Source organism: Schistocerca cancellata, chromosome 1 (assembly GCF_023864275.1).
Source record: "Schistocerca cancellata isolate TAMUIC-IGC-003103 chromosome 1, iqSchCanc2.1, whole genome shotgun sequence".
Classification (NCBI taxonomy): domain Eukaryota; kingdom Metazoa; phylum Arthropoda; class Insecta; order Orthoptera; family Acrididae; genus Schistocerca; species Schistocerca cancellata.
In genome coordinates, this window is record NC_064626.1 from 1,134,265,770 (window position 1) to 1,134,283,498 (window position 17,729).

Sequence of the window (17,729 nt, forward strand, 5' to 3'; positions counted from 1 at the left end):
AGTCGGCAATCATTCTCACTTTGCCTTCTTGCAAAGGTAGTTTTCCTCCATTATTTAAACAATTCATGAATGCTTGTCATGTTTCTTCCCCACTTCATCTCTTTGCCACAAGTAATTGTGAGAGTGACTAAAAGATTTTCATGTGTTGCATCCCCACAACAAGATTTTCACTATGAGCAGTATAGTTTCCTGTTTTTATAGACAAGAAACTACCGTATGTAAAGTAAAAAGTGCTAGTATGGCTTCACACAATGTATTAACATTAACAGAAATAACTTACTGGAACACTCTGAACTATTCCAAATGCATTTTCCTACTAGTCTTCCTACATGTGACAGCAAGTAGCTGTATATTCTTTTGTTGAAAGTAATATTTTTAAAATGTATGGCTTCCTCACGTATTTGCCTCAAAAGAAGACACTCCTGCCAAGGTTTCACACTAAACCTAATTCTTCGACATATTATTTAATTTTTGGTGTTATTGCATCTAAACATATATCCATGCCCCATAAATCACTGAAATATATGGCAGAGAATGCTTCACATTTACCACATATTCAGATTTCTTCCCCTTCCTGGGTATGGAGCATAGGAAGATCAACAGCTTAAATGCCTTTGTGTAGCCTGTAGTTACTCTAATCTTGTCTTTTTGGTCTCTATGGGAGTGATACATATAGGGCTGCAGTGTTATTAAGATTCCTCACATTATACTGGTTACTGGAACTTCATAAAAAGGATTTTGCTGGATAGTTGATACCTATTTTCAGGCATCTGACAGGTCAAATTTTTCAGCATTTTTGTGTTGCTCTCATGTGGGCTATTTATGGTGTGATTCTTTGTATACATTCATTATCCCCTGTGAGCCCAGTTTCATTTCATTTGGAATGGGCCGCACACACTTGACTGATATTCTAGGCTATAATACATAGTGAATAATGACGCTTGCACAATACAATCTGTTGACAACCCATTTCAGATGGTGAGCATCAATTATCAAGTTTCCTACAAAAAAAAAAATCAAAATTTAAGGTTACTAATAATATTCAAATTCTACAAGAAATTTATTTAGTACAAAGCTTACAACTGGTCACAGAGATATTTTAGAGTTTATATTGTTAAATCTTGTGGACTACTTATGTGATGTTTTTAAATGCAATACATGCTGAAATGGATTAAAAGTCACTAATTTTGCACTTGTCCTGTTCATTGAGTACTGATTGAGGTTTTCTATTTTTGATAACAAACATTAACCTTTCCCTATTCTGTGCAGAACTTTTAAACTGTTTTCTATGCCTCTGGTGTTGTGGCCTAAATTTGTAAGATGGACGGCATATGTAGATTTTTTAGTTTTGGTACACGCTGTGTGCTTTTTGTAGCATATTCAATAGCTGCTTCCTGTTTGGAAATTTCATCACATCCTGCATTTTACACTGACACTTGTGTTTGTTGAAGATAACGATCATTTATTCTCTTTACAGCATTCCATAACAAGGTGCCTAACTTGTATAATGTGAAAAATGCAACATTCACAACCATGTTTTGATAGAGTTTTACTATCTTATTAGATACTTCACCTTTGTAGGTCATCTTGTACTCTACTTTCTCCTTGTTTCTAACATGGGTCACACAAGTGATTTGTAAGAAACTGATGGCGTATTTTTAGTGTACCTTTGTGCCATTCCTTATTCATCTGCTGGTGACTGTTTGTCTGTCCTTCTCTTTCTGTTTACTCCTGGCATATTAATTACCTTAAAATATAGAAGACATTGCACAAAATATACTGTTACTGATGATGATTCTTTGAAGTCTGGAACTGGTAATCATTCTGTTTCACAAAATTAAATATAGTAAATAAATGTGCCTGGCTACTGTTATAATTTCCTGTGCTGCCAGGAGCATCTTAAAGTTCTTCAGTCACATATCACAAATGTACGTAAAATGTAATATAAGAAGCAGAAAATACAGTATATATTTCTGATTAACATTTATTTTTAAAAAATTGTGTAGTTGAACACATCATTATATTTTATTTCACTCTGAAAATTATGTCAGTCTTGAAGAAAATATGACAAAATGAACATAAAATTATATTATGTAGCTGTCTGAAATTATTCTCTCCCATTCTTTGAATAAAAAGGACAATTTTTCCCTTGTGGTATCAGAGTCACAAGATCACAATGTGACAAAATAGCTTCATGACTCTGTGTCAAATAGAGATAATACACCTGAGAAAAAGTTCACCATTCCATGTCACAGTACAATACAATACACCGAAAACAGCAATGTCAAAATGTCTCTTAGTAAATAAATGATTTCATACAAGACACCATTAAAAAGGTTCATTGGTCAATGTAAGCTCAGGTGAAAACCTACAGTTGTTCAGTATGAAACACATTCCATTTATATCAAACACACATTGCAGAAAAATGTGAATGTCTTGTCAGTTTCTATCACCTTTCAGGATCAAACATGAATTGTATGTTGCATCCGCTCCTGTTCTTTCTGCTGAAGAAATCTGTAACAAAGAAAAAAGTGTTCAATATAGTATCTATTCATAAAGTAATGATACTCTGATTTGTTAACAGAACACTGAAAAATTATGATAATGCTATGTTTTTTACAGAATGAAATGGATAGTACTGCACATATCTCTCAGAGGAGAGTAGGTCTAACAATTATAATTTTAAATGATGTAAGGGGAGGAGAAACATTTTTCAACATAACTGGGAATATTTTTAATAATTTCTATTGCCTTTTCATTTATCATGGTCCATTACACTTAACTTTCGATTTTGTTTTGAGTGCTGGCCAATATATTTGACTGGATACCTGTCAGAAATTTTATTACTTTACTTAGACAGGAAACCTGATCTAAAATAAATACAGGCCTGTGTGCATGTCTGTGATGTCAGCAATGTAGTGTTAGCAGCTGGCTGGCCTAAATGCTTGCTTTGTCAAACTTCTACTTCTTTGACCAATCTACTTCATTGGAGCTATTACACGATTGTAAAATTCATCATCATAGTTGGTTGGGAATGAATACCAAATGGTTAACAACAGCATACATTGGTAGTGAGCACATTGCTTGAACAGAAAGAGAAATGGAAATTATTGTGGGTGAAACTGTGTATAGCAAGAGGAGAAGTTCAAAGTGTTCACCAGAATTTGCTTCCTGAGGTGCAGCGTGAGGATGTAAAGAACATAAAAAATTGTTTGAAAGTGGAACTCTGCCTTCATGAAATGTGCCCCTTATATTTGCATACATGATATTCATTTATGAAATACCATTCCTTAACTTCATTCACCATAATCAAAGTTTTTGGAAAGCCTGCAACTGTGTCATTCAAAATTTAAATAATGAAACACTGCACAAGTCATGTACTTTTGATACTTTTTTGGAATTTATTCTGACTATCAAAATGAAAAAATTCACATAGGTACTTTTTGTGGTCGTTGTATGCTGTGTTGTTGCTGTTGTGTTTTTATGATTTACTGCAGTCAAGATATATTTCTTTTGTCCAATTTTCTGAAACAGCACATAAAATAGCTGTGTAAATATTTGTACTTTATTATAGAATAAATTCTTGCAGAACAGTGTACAAATCATTAAAAAGTATGTAACTGGAACAGTGTTTCATTAAATTAAAATCATGACTGCTATTTCTGCTAAAGATCATCTCATGTCTAAGTTAAGATTTTTAGCAACAGGTGAAAACTACTCCAGTTTTCAATACAGTACTCGAACCCCATAGTGTAACATTTTACACAATATTCCACAAACATGTGAACCAATATGTAAATAACCTAATGAGGATTTGTGCAGGTTAAGTTAGGTTATTTAGAGTATAAATATATGTATTAATTTCAGTTGTGTACACTTTGTACACACTTAGCTTCTCACAACTCCATCTCCTCCCGCATCCTTTCTTTTTATAAGTACGCTTTACTGCATCAACAGTATACCAACTTTGAATGCAGCTCATTGCTGTTGCTGTTTCTTTGTAAGATTCGAGCAGCTTATTACAGTTTTTGTAGTTAGTGTGTTTTGTGTTATGAAAAACTTTGTATTCTTCAGACTTTACAATGGTCACTTGTGGTGGTTGCCATGCACCAAATGTACTTTGTCATTTTATAGCTTAAATGCAATGAAGTAAGCAAAGGAACATGTAAACAAAGGCCCTCACTCTAACTTTTTCAAAGGTCTTTGCTAAAGTCTTCCCGTAAAAGATCTGACAAAAAGGCTTTGATAAGTATTTATCATTTACCACAAACACTACATTGTAAGCATCTCATAGACATACGCTCAGGCCTTTATTTCCGTTGGCCATTTATGCCTTAGGTGACAAGAAGAAATACACTCCTGGAAATGGAAAAGAGAACACATTGACACCGGTGTGTCAGACCCACCATACTTGCTCCGGACACTGCGAGAGGGCTGTACAAGCAATGATCGCACGCACGGCACAGCGGACACACCAGGAACCGCGGTGTTGGCCATCGAATGGCGCTAGCTGCGCAGCATTTGTGCACCGCCGCCGTCAGTGTCAGCCAGTTTGCCGTGGCATATGGAGCTCCATCGCAGTCTTTAACACTGGTAGCATGCCGCGACAGCGTGGACGTGAACCGTATGTGCAGTTGACGGACTTTGAGCGAGGGCGTATAGTGGGCATGCGGGAGGCCGGGTGGACGTACCGCCGAATTGCTCAACACGTGGGGCGTGAGGTCTCCACAGTACATCGATGTTGTCACCAGTAGTCGGCGGAAGGTGCACGTGCCCGTCGACCTGGGACCGGACCGCAGCGACGCACGGATGCACGCCAAGACCGTAGGATCCTACGCAGTGCCGTAGGGGACCGCACCGCCACTTCCCAGCAAATTAGGGACACTGTTGCTCCTGGGGTATCGGCGAGGACCATTCGCAACCGTCTCCATGAAGCTGGGCTATGGTCGCGCACACCGTTAGGCCGTCTTCCGCTCACGCCCCAACATCGTGCAGCCCGCCTCCAGTGGTGTCGCGACAGGCGTGAATGGAGGGACGAATGGAGACGTGTCGTCTTCAGCGATGAGAGTCGCTTCTGCCTTGGTGCCAATGATGGTCGTATGCGTGTTTGGCGCCGTGCAGGTGAGCGCCACAATCAGGACTGCATACGACCGAGGCACACAGGGCCAACACCCGGCATCATGGTGTGGGGAGCGATCTCCTACACTGGCCGTACACCACTGGTGATCGTCGAGGGGACACTGAATAGTGCACGGTACATCCAAACCGTCATCGAACCCATCGTTCTACCATTCTTAGACCGGCAAGGGAACTTGCTGTTCCAACAGGACAATGCACGTCCGCATGTATCCCGTGCCAGCCAACGTGCTCTAGAAGGTGTAAGTCAACTACCCTGGCCAGCAAGATCTCCGGATCTGTCCCCCATTGAGCATGTTTGGGACTGGATGAAGCGTCGTCTCACGCGGTCTGCACGTCCAGCACGAACGCTGGTCCAACTGAGGCGCCAGGTGGAAATGGCATGGCAAGCCGTTCCACAGGACTACATCCAGCATCTCTATGATCGTCTCCATGGGAGAATAGCAGCCTGCATTGTTGCGAAAGGTGGATATACACTGTACTAGTGCCGACATTGTGCATGCTCTGTTGCCTGTGTCTATGTGCCTGTGGTTCTGTCAGTGTGATCATGTGATGTATCTGACCCCAGGAATGTGTCAATAAAGTTTCCCCTTCCTGGGACAATGAATTCACGGTGTTCTTATTTCAATTTCCAGGAGTGTAGTTTTATTCTTCTTGGTACTATGGTCCATACTCATCTCAGTAAATATACTTCTCTGTGCTCTCAATTTTGTGTTTTACTTGAGAGATGCCTAACAGCAAACAGGATAAATAACTTCTAAGAGCTACCATGAGGCGAAATTACTAGTGTATGAGAACATGTGTATTTATAATAGAATACCAAAATAAAAAGAGAATCGCCTGTAAATATCATGTATTGTTTTTTTGTATCATGAAAGCTATTAGTACAATTAACAATGAAAAAATTGTATTTAGAGGAGGAAGCTTAATTACACATTTCTCAATTTCATCTTCTTCCCATGGCTTGTCCTGAAGTGGTAATTTGTTCTGCTCTTAGACATATTGTAAGATATAAGATATTGGTGAGTGCCTGCATAGCTGAATGGTAATAGTCAGTGCCTTCAGTGCAGAAGGAGACAGGTTTGATTCCACATAGCTCCTCAGATTTATCTGACATAGGGGGTTCTGGAATGGGGGTAGCCTCATGGGACTGAATAAGGAGCTGCGTGGGTAAAGAAGCAGTGCCATCATAAAGGTTCACCTACTGTCAGTAACACCTGTGGTGAGGGGGGAGAAGGGACTAGTGACATGTTGATCCTCATACTGCCTTGTAGGCATTAGCTGGCCAATTGGAACAGACCTAAAGTGAGCAAACTTAAGGATTTATTTATTCAGAACTGAGCAGTAATTATTACATTTATATCTTTTATACTAAAAAGAATAATTTTGAACAGGGATTTTGTGTGATCTGTTGCAACTGTCTTTAAATATAAATGTGGCCAATGAACTGAGCTTTGATTTAAACAATTTTAGATGCACAAACCTAGGGATATTTTATGTCTGTGGTGAAAGGAGATAATAGGAGTTCAGAATCTTAATTATGTCACAAGTGGAAAAATTATTTAATATATACTTACACTTAATAGTTTTATTAGTCTTTGGAAGTGTCAACATCATTGTAGTAGTAGCCTATACATAGAATGGTACTTCAAAACCGTGCAGGAAACATGCAGTCCTTTGAGTGCTGTGAGAAATGTGAGAATTGGGCAACTAGTCACTGATACATTGAAGGCGGATATCATTAATGTGATGACCCTGACTGTGAAGGCAGAAGAGCTGATTGACTTTGTGAAGACAGAAAATGTAGGAAGGTTGTGATTTAGAGAAGTCAGGTGGAAGGGCTGAGCTAAGAGAAATTGAGGAAACAAAATACACACTGTACTGGAATGATGGACAAGAGAACAAAAATGGAGTGGATATAATCATAAAACCAATCCTTGAAGAATAGATGGAAGCAGTAGAACACACAGGTGACAGAATGATGAAGTTTTGGCTGAGGACAAGAAATCAAGTGAGTGACTTTATCCATGTATACATGCTACAGACAAGAAATAAAGAGGAGAACATAAAGGAATTCATAGTTAAATCAGGGAATGAAATTATGGATGTGGAAGTGATACTGACAGATGACTTAAATACACAGGTGGGAAAGGAAAGACTAGGGAAGGAAGAGTTAATTGTCCCATAAGGATATGGGGGAAAAAACAAGAAAGTAGAGAAATGGGCTCATTTTCGTAAAATAAACAGTTTGACTGTGGGTAATACATGGTTCAGGAAGAAAAATAGCCAAAGATAACAAGATACGGGTAGTGAGATAGACGGACAAAGATGGCCATTGACTACTTTTTGGTAGGAAAGCAAAATCATGGACTGTTGATAGATGTAACTGCGCTCCCAGAAGCAGCTTTCAATGGAGACCATCAAGTAGTGGTGGCAAAGATGAGAATCGATAAAATAGAGGGAATAAAGGCAAACAGAGGGAAGAAAATAAAAGTGCAGAAACTAAAAGATAGGAAGGTACAGAGTTACTTAAGTGTAAAATACCAAGCACTGAATGTGGAAGTCTGGAAGAGGAATGGGGTAAATTTGAAGAGGTATTTGTAAGCTCTGCAGAGAACAACTGTGGCAGAATATCTGGAAGGGCAAGGAGTGAGTGATATGTACTAGCTCTATATGTACAGTTAAAATTACTCTTCTTTTAGAAACATTTAAAATTATGAAATATTTGGGACATTTAAAATTTGTATTATTGATTGTGCAATCTGACAATATTTATTAAATTTATTTCTGGATTCATTTATAAAATAATGATATAACTTGGAGAAGATTCTTAATTTGTCAACAAATTTTGTAAACTCTTTGGAATATAGTTAGTACTGAATGGATTTATAGTGGGCATGCCTCTGATATGATTGGATGTGTTTTTATGTTTGGCAATAACAATGTAATTTTTGATAATGAAGTGGAAATTGCAAAGACAGTGTAGGGTAGAAAAATGATGAAAAATAAAAATCAAGATAAAAACAGGTATTTCTCTGGTAGTTATTACACCAACTGGAACCATGAAAACTATAAAGTCAAAAATTTCAGCCTCAAGAATCAACCCCTAGACGTGAAGAACTGGAGCCAACAATCAGAAAAAAAGATAAGGAAAAAGTTTATTGTAAATCTTACTCCTCTCAAAGCTTATTAAATGAATTTATTATGAAATGAGGGAGGGTAAGATTACAAGTAGATGATATATAGGCAGTGGCTATCTCTTCTTCTGTGACTTCGTCCATCTCCACATGCTGTACTGTAGAGGTGGGACGGAGAGCGCGTCTGATCTGCCATTCTGAGTACCCGTTTTTCCGAAATACAGTTATGAGGTGTTCCAGCTCATGGGACAGACTCTCTGTGTCCGAGATGATGTGCGCCCTGCACACCAGTGTTTTTAGTACCCCATTCCTCTGCGAAGGCTGGTGGCAGCTATTTGCATGCAGATACGGGTCGGTGTGCGTTTTCTTCCTGTATACCCCATGGCCCACGGTGCCATCTGCTCTTCTTTTGACCATGACATCCAGGGTTGGTAAACTTCCTTCTGCTTCGGTCTCCATGGTGAATTTGATGTTTGGATGTATGGAGTTCAGGTGTGTAAGGAAGTCTAGCAGGTTGTCCCTTCCATGGGGCCATATCACAAACGTGTCATCAACATAACATAGAAAACAAGTAGGCATAGTCATGGAATGGAGAGTGTACAGGAAGGAAAACATACGGGGACTGTATTGATTTTTATTGATTGGGTCTGATGCCAAATCAAAACCGAGTACATGCAAAATGATGGCTGGTTGCTGATACAGTTCAAAATGGGCATTCCTACAAAACAGAAGTAATCCAAACAACTAAATAAAAACTTTTACAAAAAGAAATGCTATTGAAGCAAGTTCTGATGAATTTTTAGTTAAAAACTTATCACATGAGTTTTTAAATTCAACACCATTCACTTGTGCATGTTGGTAACTGCCACTGCTTTTAGCTTCAGAGGACAATGAAGCTACATTAGTTTAGAGAGATCCACTTCAGTTGTACTAATATTTATCCAAACCATGACTGGTTTTGGTATTTTAAAATCCCATCTTCAGGCGTATGAAACTAACATACTAAGCGGAGGAGGGATGAAATTTAGTGCAAAATAAGTGTAAAAGCCAAAAGAGCACGCTGCCAAAACAAGGTGACTTACTTATTGTTTTTGGTACCACATAACATGCAGTCAGATCAGTCAGCACAAAAGCTACAATCATAGCATGTTAGCAGAACTAGAAAAAACAAAAAAGGGAGAGTCAAATAATCAAACTGACCTAAAACTGAAGACGAGATTTTAAAACCCCAAAACTGGTTGTGATTTGATTAAATATTAGTAAAATTGAAGTGGATCAGTCTAACTTAATTATCAGATGACCTATGTACCAAATCTTGTGAAGCACATTGTTTTGTAATATCAATTTTTTATTCCAGCAATTTTATTTCACTTCTTCATTTTTCTTTTCTGGGACTTTGAGCTGACAGATCGACTTCACTTCCAACAGAAACAACTGTTATGGATGCTCTGCAGGAGTTTGTGTTTTTACCAGTGCTCGAATTATCACTCACATTTTCAACCTGAAAGTAACACACAGGTGTTACTTTAAATGAAGACTTAAGGCTGCATTAAAATTTATTTTATACAAGTGTTTTCAACTAAGTCCAGACCTGTAAGTTCACTATAACATGTTATGTAATACAAATCATATTCATTTAATAAAAAAGAAACTTTTGTCAAGCTTTCCCCTAACTATGAATGTGTTTCAGCTTTTCCATTATGTAAGTGTTGGTATGGAACGTCGTCTTCTTCATCACCATTTTCTTCTAGCAGTAAGTACAAATATAACAACAGTAAATTGCTATTACTAATCTCAGAAATGTGTGTGTACATGTGCAAATTGTTCACAAAAGAGCTGCAGGTTACAGTACCATATGTGACATGCTCAGGCAGCGCACTCAAATAGAATAATTTAACTTCTATTTTCTCCATACTGAAGTGAGACATGACTTTCATTCCAGCTTTAAAAACAATTTCAATGGGTTAGATCCATTTAGCACACAGCAATGAATCACCTAAAATGAACCAAACATAAAGTAGCCAGCAATCACATTTTTCACTGCAAATGCTTCAAATTTTGTGCACACAGTACTTGGACATTAAGTACCACAGGAACTATGATCAGTATTGTAAAAACAGACACTTCATCATTGTGCTGTGGTCTGAAACTATAAGATATGAAAGAAATCAATTTTGTGTGCCAGTTAGTTTTCTCAGAATTGTCTGAGAGGTATTATCTACAGCAGTGAAGAAAATGCTCAAATGTGAACCAAGCCATTTTTAATTTTTTTAAAGTGAAATGATGACCTCTATCAAAAAAACTAACTCAAGGGGTTGATGTTGGTTTGTTTCACTTAAATACAGTATTTTTTACTGTTTAATGAATTTTTATTGCTTACAGCATGAAAATCAGAAAATTCAGTTTTCTCATGTACTGCTTTGAGGGAACTGTTCATTACTTTCCTATGTGGTCTTTTCTCTTAATATTGCTCATTATATATATTTCTGACTTTAACAGTATATCAAACAGCTTTTTACTTGTAAGCAAGCCCAGCAGTTGAAATGCCCAATTAGTAGAAATCATCAAAATGTATCTGTACGCCTTTGGCTTCAGATGCAGCTGTTTGCTCAGTTTTAATATGGCAGACTTCGACGTACACACTAAATTTCAGTGCCTGGATTGCAGCAGAGTTTCCATTGTGTATACTTTCTATTCTGTAGCACAGTGCTGCTTGTGGGAGTGTGAAACAACATGGTGGGGACAGACTAGGAGCTGCTAGGTACAGCCATGAAGACTTCAGGCGTGTTGGTGGAAGAGAAGGCTGTTTTGCGCTGAAGTGAGAGCAGGAAAGGGGGTAGGTAAGTTGAGGACTGGGAGTAGAAAAGGTTGAGGCCAGGGGCATTACGGGATTGTAGAATATATTGCTGGGAGAGTACTCACTTGTGCAATTCAGAGAAGCTGGAATCAGTAGCAAGGATCCATATGTCACATGCTGTGAAACAGTCATGGAAGAGAAGCACGTGGATACTCTGCAAATCACATTTAAGTGTGTAATGGGACACCCTTTTCTAATATAACCACCAATACCATTTATACTAATGATTCTTGCGTGTCTTACTTGAAAGAGAGTGAACTGTTGACCAACAGCAAGGAGCAGATCTCAACTGATTAACTAAAAGAATTTCATATGATTTTGTATACAATGTATTATATTCAGGCTAAAATGTATAAAAAGAAATTAATTTGTTATTACTCTGTACATACTGTTAAAAGTACTCTTCTTTTAAAAATACACTCCTGGAAATGGAAAAAAGAACACATTGACACCGGTGTGTCAGACCTACTATACTTGCTCCGGACACTGCGAGAGGGCTGTACAAGCAATGATCACACGCACGGCACAGCGGACACACCAGGAACCGCGGTGTTGGCCGTCGAATGGCGCTAGCTGCGCAGCATTTGTGCACCACCGCCGTCAGTGTCAGCCAGTTTGCCGTGGCATACGGAGCTCCATCGCAGTCTTTAACACTGGTAGCATGCCACGACAGCGTGGACGTGAACAGTATGTGCAGTTGACGGACTTTGAGTGAGGGCGTATAGTGGGCATGCGGGAGGCCGGGTGGACGTACCGCCGAATTGCTCAACACGTGGGGCGTGAGGTCTCCACAGTACATCGATGTTGTTGCCAGTGGTCGGCGGAAGGTGCACGTGCCTGTCGACCTGGGACCGGACCGCAGCAACACACGGATGCACGCCAAGACCGTAGGATCCTACGCAGTGCCGTAGGGGACCGCACCGCCACTTCCCAGCAAATTAGGGACACTGTTGCTCCTGGGGTATCGGCGAGGACCATTCGCAACCGTCTCCATGAAGCTGGGCTACGGTCGCGCACACCGTTAGGCCGTCTTCCGCTCACGTCCCAACATCGTGCAGCCCGCCTCCAGTGGTGTCGCGACAGGCGTGAATGGAGGGACGAATGGAGACGTGTCGTCTTCAGCGATGAGAGTCGCTTCTGCCTTGGTGCCAATGATGGTCGTATGCGTGTTTGGTGCCGTGCAGGTGAGCGCCACAATCAGGACTGCATACGACCGAGGCACACAGGGCCAACACCCGGCATCATGGTGTGGGGAGCGATCTCCTACACTGGCCGTACACCACTGGTGATCGTCGAGGGGACACTGAATAGTGCACGGTACATCCAAACCGTCATCGAACCCATCGTTCTACCATTCTTAGACCGGCAAGGGAACTTGCTGTTCCAACAGGACAATGCACGTCCGCATGTATCCCGTGCCAGCCAACGTGCTCTAGAAGGTGTAAGTCAACTACCCTGGCCAGCAAGATCTCCGGATCTGTCCCCCATTGAGCATGTTTGGGACTGGATGAAGCGTCGTCTCACGCGGTCTGCACGTCCAGCACGAACGCTGGTCCAACTGAGGCGCCAGGTGGAAATGGCATGGCAAGCCGTTCCACAGGACTACATCCAGCATCTCTATGATCGTCTCCATGGGAGAATAGCAGCCTGCATTGCTGCGAAAGGTGGATATACACTGTACTAGTGCCGACATTGTGCATGCTCTGTTGCCTGTGTCTATGTGCCTGTGGTTCTGTCAGTGTGATCATGTGATGTATCTGACCCCAGGAATGTGTCAATAAAGTTTCCTCTTCCTGGGACAATGAATTCACGGTGTTCTTATTTCAATTTCCAGGAGTGTATTTGAAATTATGAAATTTCTAGTATACTTAAAATTCATATTATTAATTGCACAATCTAATGCTAATTATTAAATTTATTTCTGGATTCATTTATAAAATAATGTTATAACTTGGTGATGATTCTTCTTTTGTCAAGAAAGTTTGTAAACTCTTTTGCTTTATAAACTCTTTGGCTTTATAAACTCCTTGGAATATTGTGAGTACTGCAGAATGGAACTAGTAGTGGGTATGGCTCTGATGGAAACTCATGTTTTTAATTTTGTCTACAACAATATAATTCATGGTTTTATGAAATTGAAATTGTGAAGTCAGTGTGATATAGAAGGATGGGATGAAATAAAAGAAAATCATAGTAACAGATAGTACTTCACCAGTTATTTAGTCATCTGGAACCCAGTAAATGACAATTTCAGCCACATGAATGTACCCCTAGACACAAGACTTGGAGCCAACAAGAAGAGAAAATGAAGATAAGTAAAAAGTTTTTCTTTTGTATGTCTTACACCACTTGAAGCTCTTGAAGACAATGAAGAGACGAAGAGAAATTTAATGGTTATGTGTGGGAGGGTAAGACTAAAAGTGTCTGGCAGAGGGTTCATCTAACTTTCTTCACAATAATCCTCTATTATTCCAATCTCATACAGCACGCAGAAAAAATGAACACCTATATCATTCCAACTGAGCTCTAATTCCCTTATTTTATTATGATGATCATTTCTCCCTACGTAGGTTGGCATCAAAAAAATATTTTTGCATTCGGAGGAGAAAGTTGGTGATTTAAATTTCATGAGAAGATTCTGCCACAATGAAAAACATCTTTATTTAATGGTAATCACAACAAATCCTGCATCATTTCAGTGACACTCTCTCCCCAATTTCGCAATAATACAAAACAAGCTGCCCTTCTTTGAATTTTCTCAATTTAATCTGTCAGTCCTATCTGGTAAAGATCCCACACCACACATTGGTATTCTAAAAGAGGACGGATAAGCATAAGGTTGGCAATCTCTTTAGTAGATCTGTTGCACATTCTAAGTGTCCTGGCAATAAAATGCATTCTTTGGTTAGTCTCCCCTCAGCATTTTGGGTGTGTTCCTTCCAATTTAAGTTGTTTGTAATTGCAATTCCTAGGTATTTAGTTGAACTTTACTTTGGAGAATGCCAGAAATGCACAATGTATTGGACAGCATGTTCAGCAACTGGGTGATCCTGCTGTCTCTTTCCTAGTTTTTCAGTGGCCATTATTGTGGACAGACAGCTTGTTAATTACCATGACCACATAGAAAGCAGCACAGTGGTTACAACTTGGTTTGTACATCATATGACTGCCTTTAATGGGTTTGGAAATGCCTGTGACTGTACTGGAATGGGTAATGGTGAGAAGATATATTGAACAAGTCTTGCACCTAGGTCTATTGTAGGGATATGAGCCATGTGGTGAGGGATTGGGGCCAGATGTGGAGTAGTGATGGACAAGGATACAGCATAGGTTTGGATTGTGGTGGAATACCACTGTTGGAAGGGTAGGAAGGATAGTGAGTAGGATACCACTCATTTCTGGTCATGATGAGAGGTAGTCAAAAGCCTGATGGAGAAAGTGATTCAGTTTTTCTAGTCCTGGATGATACAGAGTCACAAGCGGAGTGCTCCTTTGTGGTCAGACGGTGGGTATGTGGAAGGTGATGGATGACCGAAGAGACAAGGCATGGGAGATATGTTTCTTTACAATTTTTGGTGAGTTATTTTGGCCTGTGAAGGCATCTGTGAGATGGTTGGCATAACTGGAGAGAGACTGCTTGTCACTGCATATGTGATAACCACAGGCGGCTACTGTGTGGAAGGAACTTCTGTGTAGGGAATGGGTGGCAGCTGTCGAAGTGGAGGCATTGCTGGCAGTTAGTAGGTCTGATATGGAAGGAGGCACTGATATAGCTTTCCTTAAGGTGGAGGTCAACATCAAGTAAGGTGGCTTGTTGGGTTGTGGAGGACCAGGTGGAGTGAATGGGGGAGAAGGTGTTGAGGTTCTGAAGGAATGTGGATAGGTTGTACTCACTCTCAATACAGATCAAGAAGAAGACATCGTCAATGATTGTGAACCAGTTGAGTGCTTTGGATTACAGGTGTTTAGGAAGAATTCCACTAGATGGCCCACGAATACGTTGACATAGGATAGTGCCATGGGGGTGCCCATAGCTGTGTCACACATTTTTGTTTGTAGGTTCCATGATCTAGGAAACAATGCAGGCACAGTATGTGGGACTAGGTTCAGGCTTGGACTAGGGATAGGGAGCAAGGATTCATAATGGAGGAAAAAAACATAAAAATATGTAAAATAACAGGAGAAAACTTGTAAAAATAAGTAAAACACAAAAAAATCTCATAGAAAGGATGGAACTGGTGATTTATGTAGAAAAAAGATGAAACCTGTGGGAGTACGGACAAGAGTGAAAGGTGAAAATGAACTAAAACTCTTTTTTAATTACATTTTTTCATTGTACTCAAGACTGTTTTCACAAATGCTGATCACTCCAAGCAGTTGCCTATTGCTGTTGAATTGATACTACGTTACTTTGATAAGTGCACATCTGTATGGTGGCTGCAGTCAAATCACAATTCTCATTACAACAAGATATTCCAATTAACAATAACCCATTCCAGTCATCCCAACCAGGAAATTTTGTGGTCATACTAAGAAACAAACCCGGCGCTTCACACAGCAGTTGACCAATCGGCTATGGGGATGGACTGTGTAATCTTTTTGTATTATCCTGGTGTACGTGCTGTTAGGAAAGCCACAGACTGGCTGCAAGAAACTGAAGCTTAGCAATTATCCTCAAAGCATGCATCAATAATTCATTATCTGAGTTACTAATACAGGCAAAAATATGGAGCAAACCAATTTAAATTCAGAGTGCATATATTCACTTTACATCCGTCACTTACTGAGGGTTGTACTAGTGGCCAAAGTACCAATACTTGCCACTGGGGAAAAAAGAACAGTATATGTAAGACAAAAAGAGAAAGGATGGCCCTAGTCTTAAGAAATATAGCCCCAGATCTAATTTTGTGTTTAGTTTTGTGTGTGTAATTAATTTCCTAATTTATTTTGACTATTCTTAGTTAATATCTTTTGTTTTAGGTTTAAAACAGTAATTGTTTCGCGACTTAGATTCTTTTGTTGACTTATAAACAAATATAAATTGTTATTAATTATAAACATTTGGAAGAAGAACTACTAGGATTCTTAAAGTATTTATTTGGCTCCATTAGAAAACACATTAGCAAAGCCAACCCTTAATTAATTCCAAAATAATTAAAAGGTGTGTCAAAACTATTGTTTGTATAACTGTATCTGTTAATTACATTATTTAAACAAATAATTTGACCTAATCTTTGTGACAGAAGAAACTGTTAAAAAAGAGGAATTTTTCGATGTTTTCAGTTAATTGAATGATTTATGTTTTAATTGTAATTTCTGTAAATTAACATCAAACAATGTCTAGTTTCAGACCTAGTACTCTGAGGATATATAAAGGCCTGATTTTTGGTCCTGAGACAGTCAGTCCACGGCTGATTTTGAGACAGGAAGTCTGCATCAGTTAGAGTAACAATAATGCATTAACTTAACAGTGGAATTAGTGTAACACAAATATGCCGTGTATTAAAACAATGACAGTGCCTACTCAATTTATTTAGAAAGAGTCTCACACATACCTTATTATTCTGCAAGAACTCTGAACTGTGTGGTTAGACATTTAATGATCATAGATGTTCAACAGCAAACTATTGTAGCAGTATGCTTATGTTTGCCTGCAAGCTATTAATGAGGCTTATCATTAACCAGTAGTGAACTGGCCATATAACTGTGTAATACTGTGGGGTTGTGAACAGTGAAAGTAAAGAACTGTGAAACGCAACTGTGCAACTTTCAGCTACATCATTTACAGTAGTCAGTGTTGAACTTCCATCCCCGTTTTTCAGCCAGTATAACATATAACAATGCAGTACGTTGACACCGAGGACTATCAATGAAGAAATAAAGTAGGCAAATTTGTTACTGGTCACTTTAAAACTGAGGTTTTGGGAGGATATGCTTCTACCTTCAGGCAAACAACTCTACTTTTGTCTTATAAAGTTGTTTACCTGATTGTGAGAGAATGTTCTCCAAAAATCTGTATCATCCTCCCAAAAGGCATTTGTTGTTATTTAAAAGTTCAGTCTTGGATTAACACATTCTACAGGTTCATGTAAAAACAATTATTTCAACAAAAAATGTTGTGAATGAGGGCAATATTTGGCATCTACCTCAGCAAGGTCTCTCTAGTGAAAAGTCATGAAATCAACTGAGTTTGGAGGCATGGATAGAGGCCATGTGTTAGTGAATAAACAATCAGCTCAACTGCAACTGATAACGAGAGTACATACTGCATTAAAAATTACTGAAAGTTCATGGAAGCAGCTGGATTTGGAAGCATGGATAGAGGTTGTGTGTACATGAATAGACAATTTAAGGTAATTTTCATTTATTGTTCAACCTCAGTTGCACGTTTTTAATTTATGACTGGTTTTGATCATGCAGAATCATATTCAGATCTAAGTAGTTGCATAAGCAATGCATTTTGTCAATTTAGAACCTTATGTCAGAGTACTTAGATCTGAAGGCAATTCTAAGTGATCAAAATATGTCAGCTATAGTGAGAATAAACAATCAGATCAACTGTAACTGACAATGAGAGGACATACAAGGTTAAAGACAAA

General features: G+C 39.1%; 1 protein-coding gene across 1 annotated transcript in view; it reads right to left on the bottom strand.

The window, feature by feature from the left end:
- Positions 1-2,071: 2,071 nt before the first annotated feature.
- The window catches only part of LOC126133935 (Down syndrome cell adhesion molecule-like protein Dscam2), a 367,718-nt gene continuing 352,060 nt past the window's right edge, over positions 2,072-17,729 (bottom strand). Inside the window, exon 32 of the mRNA XM_049915191.1 lies at positions 2,072-2,514. The gene's annotated coding sequence lies outside the window, so the exon portion shown is untranslated. The remainder of the gene's footprint in view (positions 2,515-17,729) is intronic.